Genomic DNA, 9588 nt, shown 5'->3' on the forward strand with positions numbered 1-9588 from the left:
CTCTTCACAATGAAGCCTAGCTCAGTCAGACCATCTCTTCCTCAGGAAGAAGAGTCTCAAAGCAGAAGGGCCAGCTGCACTCATCCCTTTGGCGATTTCCTCAACGGTTGCATTTTACTTGGGGAGGCCCACATTTGCTGACCAGGCTCATTAGGCAGGGATTTCTTTTCCAAAGCAGACTCCAAGTTAATCACTAAGGATTAGCTGCATCCTATTGAAACATAAATTTCATTTTGGTCACTTAATTCCTTGCTGAGTCAGACTCTTGGTGTCCTAAAGTGTTCCAGAAGACTAGATTTTTTCTTCCAGAGTAAATAAGGACATTATGAAGGATTAAGACTCCCTTTTCTCTAGAAAGAAAGGGTGGGAGAAAAAGCTCACCTGGCTTGGACTGTAGGTGGCAGAAACCATTAAGCTTCTTATTTATCTGTCTTGCTTCATGAGGCAAGGGCTCATCTTCCTGTTTATATGCACTGGTCTGTGGGTTGGCAGGAAAAAAGTAGAAGAAATCTTTAGCACAGAACACATCTCTGTCTGCAGCTGAGCTTCAGTAGGTACAACCAACAGAGTCAGAATCTGATCCTCTTGGCGCCAGGCTTTTCTGAAAACCCTCCCGTCTTGCCGCTGGCGATTCAGCAGCTTCCCTTCCTGGAATTCATCTTTCAAGCTAGTGGACTTTAGTCGAGTCATAATGGAACCAGTGCCATTTGCTTTAATCCAACAAATATCATAATACTGCTAGTTTAAACATCAGATACCAACACTGCAATGTACCCAAGAAAGCATGCTATCCAACTCCTCAGCAATGATGGTCCAGTCCCTCCAAACACCACCACTCATACCATGAGCAAGACAGCTCCATGGTTGGCCATAACTTTAACTCCTGAGCTAAAGTTGGACCACTTTATGTGTTGGCATTAATTGTGACTGCTGGCACCACGTGACCCCTCAGCTATTGAGATTTGAAGATGGCTCTCATATATATGTCAGATTAAATCTTCCATGCTGTAAGGTAAATTAAATAGGTAGGTTTAATAAGGTAGCTGATGAAGAGAACACCACTTGGTATTCAAGCGGGAAGAGAAGTTTATTACTGAACTGCTGCCCTGCTGTGCATGGCAGAGAGCACATGGCCAAAAGGACAGGAGGGCTGTTTTGCCCAGCCTTACTTAACTAGGGAAGAGGAGGGGAGGTGTGGCCGGGTGAGGGAAGGTGTGGACACACCAGATGCAGATGTGACCTCAGGGCCTGGACCTTGACAGGATGACCCCGACAGCCCAGGATGTGACCCGAAGGAGTGGGAGGTCACTGCCTCCAGGTGTGCCAGTTACCTAGGTGTCACAGGTACTGGGTGGAGACTTAGCCAGGAGGAGGGAGGAGTCTTCCCTGCCTTCCCACAGTGGACCTTCCACATGCCAATAGGAAGCAAGGTTAAATTGGACTGAAGCAACAACCCTCACCCAAATCACAGTGACTAAAAATGTGGGAGTTGGGTGTGTGGCTCAGTAGTAGAGTGTGTGCTTAGAATGCACACGACCCTGAGTTCAGGCTCTAGCTCCAAATCAAACCACACCAATCCAAACCAAACCAAACCAACTAATACACGTTTATCTTTTGCTCATACAAAGTCCAGAGAGAGGCTTCTTTTTGGCAAGTCTTTCCCCAAGGGATGACAGTGATTCCAAGTCCCTCTGTAAACAAGTTCCATCATTCCATCAACCCAGACAGAATAAATAGTCCAAACAATCTCACAGGGATATGGCTAAATCTGGAAGCTCTTGATATCCTGGTTACTCACCCTTCATTGGCTAGATCTCAGTCACAGAAACCTAACGTAACTGCAAGGAATGCTGGGAAATGTAGTTTTCCTCAGCATACAGAAAGAAAAGAATTGATGAGTACCAGTCTCTGACCGGCAGCTCTGCAACCTACCTCCACTGAACAAGTTTTAAGCTTTCACCTTCCTGTACCTTCATTTGAACGAAACCCATTTCTTCAATTGTGATGACTGACTCTGAAATGAGGTTTAGACTGATCATCCCTGAGGGAAAAAGGACCATTTTCCTCTACCATTGGCAAATACATCATGTTGATGTATTTCTAGTGAGTTACATCTTCGCCATCCTGTCTAGCAAGCAGTGGGGGTAGCCAGCAGAAGCCACATACAAGGGGCAGGAAGTAGCAAGGGTTATGAGCTGGACCGAGTTTGGGCCAGCGGTCAGCAGGGCCCTTGCAGTAGGAGGCGAGCAATGAGCTCAGAGGATGCCTTTTCCCAGCTGAAAGATGGGGCAGCACTTGGTTTGAGGACAGTTAGGGGCTACGGAGGCCGGGGTCCCTCAGCTGGCTTACTCACCTCAAATCCAATCCCCTGCGGGGTCTGTGTAGAGTGTACTGCCTCAGTGTCTCCAAGCTCCCCAGCTTGTCCTAGAATGTCACCCAACATGGGACATGCTATTTACCAGCGTCTCTGCAAAAGCCAGGGGATGCTCCTGTGCCTGCTGATCTATCCTGCCTGGCACAAAGGCCTGTCACTCACTATGAGTGGCCCCACCATTCCCTTTCCACCACCTCGCACCAGCATGGACCCTGCAGGTGGAAACTGCCACTGAGTGACAGAGGGAGATCTGAATGGAGGCCCTGCCCCAGCTCCGTCTGCCTGGGTCTCTTCACACCCACAGGACCACTTTACTATTCACACGTAGGCTTTGTAGGAGTATACAGCCTAGAGTGTTCTATAGAAACATGATTTTATTCCACGTGTCCCTTCTTCACAATGAATGGCCCTGAAGGAATCAAACTAGACATGTTTCAGGAAACAAAATAACTGTACAGCCTCAAGAGACATTGGGGACCCTACTGGGGAGGCCAGTATCCCAGAATGAGTCAGCCGCTAACCTGTAGGTACTGTATGTGAGGTTCTGGTGCAAGACTGGAGAGCATAACGGAATGTGCTCAGTGGTTCTGCCCCTGACTTGGTTGGAAAGTGTGCTGTAGGAGGTTGCAAAAGAACTCCGAGTGAGCTGACTAGAGTTTCTCCCGGGCTCTGTGACCCACCTGAGTCCTGGTGGGCCTGACCGACCCTGGGCTGTGAAGGTGCATTCATCTACTCTCATGCAGGCTGAAGTGCCTGGCTAGGGTGGAGGTGAGCACATGAACAGGAGGTAAAGAAGTATCAAGGAATGACAGGAGGTGAGGGGTGGGGCTGGGGGGTGATGGCTGGATGAGTGATCTTGTGCCTAAGTAAACAAAATGCTGTTTGAAAAAAATCAAGTATTTCAAAGGTTTAAATATTTTGGTGGTAGTGAGGAAATCGTCCACAAAACGCCAAAGCTGCCAGGTGTGGTGGCTCATGCCTGTCATCCCAGCTACGCGGGAGGCTGAGATCTGAGGATCGCAGTTCAAAGCCAGCCCGGGCAGGAAAGTCTATGAGACTCTTATCTCCAACAAACCACCAGAAAACCAGAAGTGGTGCTGTGGCTCAAGTGGTAGAGTGCTTGCCTTGAGCTGAAGAGCTGAGGGACAGTGCCCAGGTCCAGAGTTCAAGCCCCATGACTGACAAAAAACAAAAACAAAAACAAAAACAAAAACAAAAACCTGAAAACAAAACCCACAGTTTGGTAAATGCACATTTCCTATTGATGCATTTTACCCCCTCCTCTCATCCCAGGATCTTATTCTTGGCTTTTGGTGATGCCTATTTTCTTGCTCTTTCTAGCAGTTAGTTGTTCCCTGAGGTCCTCATGAGTGACTGCTCTCAGGGCAGATCACATGGGTGTCCTGAGGAAGCCTAGATAAAGGAGGATTTAAACAAAAGCAAGCCTTAAAACCCTAAAAGAAAGGTCTCTGTGGCCGGTGCTGGTGGCTCATGCCTGTAATCCTAGCTACTCAGGAGGCTGAGATCTGAGGATCATGGTTCAAAGCCAGCCCAGGCAGGAAAGTCTGTGAGACTCTTATCTCCAATAAATCATCAGGAAACCAGAAGTGGTGCTGTGGCTCAAGTGGTAGAGTGCTCTCCTTAAGCTGAAGAGCTGAGGGACAGCACCCAGGCCCAGAGTTCAAGCCCCATGACCAACAACAACAAAAACAACAAAAAAAGAAAGGTCCCTGGACTACACCACCAGAAAGTGGCCTTGTGGTTTTCCAGGTGGGTACGGAGTTGGTTGCTCACCCAGGGCCAGCAATCATCTTTAAGACTATTATTGGAAGGAGCTGAGGGGCTTCCAGGTGGAACTCCTACTGGACTCAGGCTTGGCTACTTCATGTGCCTATAACACAGTTGGTCACATGTGTACCGTGGTGATGTCCATCCGCTTCTGAATCATCTCTGCAGCCATGGAATAGGCGCTGATCCTACTCCATGCCCACAATGCCAGAGATTCCACTCTGGATTTTGTGCAGTACCAGGATAACCAATAATTTTTTCTTCCTGGAAAAGAGAAAAAAAAATGAGGCAGAAATAGAAGTCATGAAGAGGAAGTATAGAAATCTATACTTGAAGAAAGAGCCTTTGACCCAAGAACATTTTGGTTAAAAATACAAACAAAAGGCTACCAGTGGCTCAGACCTGTAATCCTAGCTACTCAGGAGGGTAAGATCCAAGGATCATGGTTCAAAACCAGCTCAGGCAGAAAAATCCTTGTAAGACTCTTATTCCAATTAACCACTCAAAAATTGGAAGTGGCTCTGTGGCTCAAGGTGGTAAAGCACTTGCCTTGAGCAAAAGAGCTCAAAAACTGTACCCAAGCCCTGAATTCAAGCCCCACAACTGACAAACAAAACAAACAAAGGAATAAACAAACTACCGGAAAGGTCAGCATGAAATCTAGGGTTTTACATTACACCTGACTGCCCCCACCCATCTCGACCCGGTCTAGAAGCTGAAGCGTGATCATTGCACGACCCATGTTTCATGCTGCAGTGGAGACTACATTGTCTCATTGCCCACCAAAGCTTCACTCCTTCTGCCAACCCTGCCCTGTCCAGCCGTGAGTGATCCACCAGGGCCCTGTGTAAGTCAGAAGTTCCCATGCCCTTGAAACCCCTCCTTCCCCCATGAACCTCTGTGGACCCTGAGTCAAATCCTGCTGCCTAAGTCTTCTAGGCCTTTTCTTGCATGGATGAGGGAGTCTCTGGGGGCAGCAGAATCCAAGGCCCAGAAAGGTTAATGGTAGTAATAACACACCTCGCATGGCCCTTGGCACACAGTAGGTGTTTACAAAACTAGGCTGATTATTGATGGCAGCTTTGAGGCTCTGAGCTTTGAGCCTAGAATTTTCCTGCTTTGACTCATTTTTTGGGTAAAGGGGGGGGGCAAGTTTGATTCCCCTCCCCCCCACCTTCTATGTCTCTCCAAAAAATAAGGTCCCAAAGAAGCACTTGTCTAAGCACTAATGTGGCTGTTCCTGGTTGAATAATGGCTTGGGAAAAGCTGGAATGGAACACATCCTCCTTCCAGTCCTCCACAGATAAAGGAGGGAGGAGATAGAGGGAACCAAAGGCATCTAGAACAGGACATTAGGTCAGGAGCAGTCACCATTTGCTCATTTACTCCTTTCATTCATCAGCTTTGTTGAGCATCTACAGAACCAGGTCCTGGCTCAGGGATTCAGGGACATGTGTCAGCACCCCTGCCCGGACCGGAGGCTTCAAGTCAAGGTTTGTCATTAGATGAGGTCACAGCACAGAGCAGGAGACACCAGAGCCAGATGGTTTGTGTGTGTGTGTGTATGTGTGTGTGTGTGTGTGTGTGTGTGTGTGTGTGTGTGTGTGTGTGTGTGTGTGTGTGTGTGTGTGTGTGTGTGTGTGTGTGTGTGTGGTTTTTAGGGGAGAAGGGGGGAAGGTGGGTAGCCCAGGGAAGACTTTAAGAAAGAGGTCCTATGGACTAAATGTTTGCATTCTCCCAAATCCATTTGCTGAATCCCTAATCCTCCATGAGATGGTTTTAGAAATTGGGTATTGGAGGAGTAGTGCGGTGGTGATGACCTCACAGGGTCAGGCCCTTGTGATGAGATTAGAGAAGCTAGAGCCCTCTCTCTATTGCCACTGCGAGACAGAGCAGAAGGCAGCCATCTGTAACCACCCAGGAAGAGCTCTCACCGGGAAACGGTTACACCTTGACTTAGACTTCCCTGTGTTTAACCATCCAGGCTGTGGTATTTTGTTACAGCATCCTGTGCTAAGGGACCACTGGGGCCAGAGGTAATGAAAGAAAGAACAAGCTGAGGGGAGGAGGGTTGCGGACATTTGCTGAACACTTCAAAATAGTGGGGAGTGGGTGGCAAACGTCACCTGGGAGCTATCTCCTCACAGCCGGCCCAGGAACCTGCATTTCTGTGCTGCCCCGGGGTGCAGGTGGGCATACCCCGTGAACTTATGCCCCCGTGCACGCCCGATTTCCCACACCAGCCCTGGTTGCCCAGCCCGGAATGGCATTTTCCGCTCTTTGTGTGGACTGTATTTTTTCCCTTCTCTTCCCTATTGTTCATATCCTCTCTTTATAGGGTGTTTCCTCCCGCCACACTGCTTACCCTGAGTATTCACATCCTTGTGAGAGCCAGAGGGCCCTGGGGTCCTCAGGGGGCATGTGATCGGCCAATGTGTAGGAGCTACTTGGCGCTCAGCCTCTAAGAGCCATGGGGACCTGCTGAGTGAATAGCTACTCCCTGTCAATTTCCAGGAAATACAGAAGAACCACTCCAACTTCTAAGATGCTGAAGGGAGGTGGTAGCTGTGGAAGCGGCTGGATAGAGCCTAGAGGCTGCCATTTGTTCCCACTGAGGCTGACCGTGGTAGGGCAGGGGAGGGAGGTAGAGGACCATGGTGAGGATTGGACAGATGGGCAGCTCCATCCAGTGTGGATAGGGAAGAAGGCCCCAGGGTGACTTTTGGGCTAAATGGTTGAATGTGGAACATGTGTGTGTGTGTGTGTGTGTGTGTGTGTGTGTGTGTGTGTGTGTGTGTGTGTGTGCGCATGCGCATGTGTGTACATACATATATATCAGCCCACCATATATGGAGGAAGTCTCTGGGGGCAAAAGAACCCAAGGCTCAGAAAGGTTAATGGTAGTACTAATACACTTAGCATGGCCCTTGGCACACAGTAGGTGCTCTTAAAACGAGGCTGATTATTGATGGCAGGGTTGAGGCTCTGAGCTTTGAGCCTAGATCATTCCTGCTTTGACTCCCTTTCTGGTCTTTCCTATGGGCCCCTCCCCTGCAGTCCACTTCGACTCACTTTCTGGGTCCTGAATTCAGGGCCTGGGTGCTGTCCCTGAGCTCTTTTTGTTCAAGGCTAGGTTATTTGGAGATAAGAGTCTTACAGACTTTCCTGCCTGGGCTGGCTTTGTACCACAATCCTCAGATCTCAGCCTTCTGAATAACTAGGATTACAGATGTGAAGCACCAATGCCTGACTGATATATACATATATATATATATCAATACATATATATATATATATTTGAGGATTTTCCTTTTTTCTTTTTCATGCATTTTTATTGTTATTATAAGGTGATGTACAGAGGGGTTACAGTTGAATAACTCAGATAAAGAGTACATTTCTTTTTGAAAAATGTTACCCTTTCCCCCACTCTCTCCCAGATTTTTCCTCTTATATTACTCACAAGTTGTGTAGTTCATTTTCCAAATAGTATCTAGTGAGTACCACTGCTGCATTTGTTCACCCTTTGTCCCTCCATTTCTGTGCTCCCCCTTACCGTCCCAAAGACAGATAAACTAACAAGACAAAAAGAAAAATAACAAACACAGAAACAAAGGAAAAACCTCTTGTTTCCATTTCCTGGAGTTCATTTTGATAAATATTATTTTATAGGCTCAGAGGCACATAGGTATTGTACCTCTGTTTTCCTTTCCTAAGAATATCCTTTGGTCTCACTGTGTGTGAATGCCTAGAGACTTGTATAATTTATCATGTCCCAGTGTTTTTTTTTTTATTGTGAAAATACTGTACAGAGGGGTTACAATTACATGGCCAATGTCCCAGTGTTTTTTGTTTGCTTGTTTTACCATCCAGTGTGTTTACTTGTAAATTTCTAGTTACATTCTAGCTAACACCAATGAGGGAAACCATGCAACCTATGTTTCTCTGGGTCTGGCTTACTTTGCTTAATATAATTTTTTCCATGTCTTTCCACTTCCTTACGAATGGTACAATATCATTCTTTCTGATGGACGAGTAGAATTCCACTGTGTATATATACCACATTTTCTTTCTTTTTTGTTTTTTTTTCTTTTTGTCAGTTGTGGGGCTTGAACTCTGGGCCTGGGTGCTGTCCCTCAGCTCTTCAGCTCAAGGCTAGTGCTCTACCACTTGAGCCACAGCACCACTTGTAGCTTTTTCTGCTTATGTGGTGCTGAGGAATCGAACCCAGGGCCTCATGCATGCGAGGCAAGCACTCTACCACTGAGCCACCTTCCTAGCTCTATACCACATTTTCTTGATCCATTCATCTGTTGAGGGGCCTCTTGTCTGATACAGGAAATGATGTTGCCTCTAAAGTGGATTGGAAAGTTGGGCGTACCTGTAGTCCTGGAACCTGAGACTGGATCACTTGAGCCCGGGAATTTAAGGCCAGAGGAGACAACATAGAGTGTGGCGCCCATGGCCCAGCATGAATGCACTTCCCAGCCTGAGCCGGGTCCCCAGGAGTCAGTTCTGATGACTCAGCTTCTGCTTCTGCTTTAAAAACACGGCCCTCGCTTTCCTTCCTAAGGCTGGCACACTGTTAATGCGTATGAAGGCAAGAAGGAGAACTTCCCAGCCCGGGAGCATGAGTGTGGCGCTGTGTGGGTTGATTGGGTCCTCTCCACGGTGTGACTCAGGAATCATGCAGGAGGCACCCCCACCCCGCATGGATTTTTCCAGTTCAGATCCAGGAAGTATAAAGAAAGCCCAGAAGTTTCTCTAGGCACCCCTCCCCACAGGGAAATCCTTTTCCCCCTGAAAATGTCACCACAGCTGTCTGAGGTCCTCCTGCTCCCCCTGCCCCCCCAGGCCCCTGGCATTACCAAGAGCGAAGAAAATGTGCCAGACATCTCAGAAAAGCCCAGCGTCTGGATCAGAGAGGCTGAATGAACCACGGTGAATGAACCTCTGGGCTGCTGTGTGGCCCCAGCCCTGGAGCCCCGGTTCCGAGGGTCCCACCCATGAGGGAGATGTCCAAATGAAGCAGAACAGAGTCAGGATGAAGAAAGACACCGAGAGCTAGGGAAGGGGAGACAGGCAAGACGGAAGGGAGAACAGAGAGGGGTCAAGACAGCATGAAAGGAAGAGGAGAGGAAGCAAGGGGCTCTGAATGTCAGCAATGAGGGGCACCAGGGCTGGAAGATGGGGCGCTCAGCTCTGAGGAAGCCCTCTGCTCTTGGGAAGCCAAATCTGTGCGCCCTGGGTGTCCCAGAGCGGTGCCCAGAGCAGCAGTTTCCACGGCACCTGCGCAGTTGTCAGGAATGCAGGTTCTTTGGCCCAGAGAACCTTCCTGAACCAAGAAACCTGAGGGGGTAAGATCAGCACTGTGTGCTTCATAAATTGGGGCTGGGAAGGTGGTTCAGTGGTAGAGAGCTTGCCTTGTA

The sequence above is a fragment of the Dipodomys merriami genome, unplaced genomic scaffold (genome assembly GCF_024711535.1).
Source record: "Dipodomys merriami isolate MVZ:Mamm:240054 unplaced genomic scaffold, mDipMer1.0.p SCAF_198, whole genome shotgun sequence".
NCBI lineage: Eukaryota > Metazoa > Chordata > Mammalia > Rodentia > Heteromyidae > Dipodomys > Dipodomys merriami.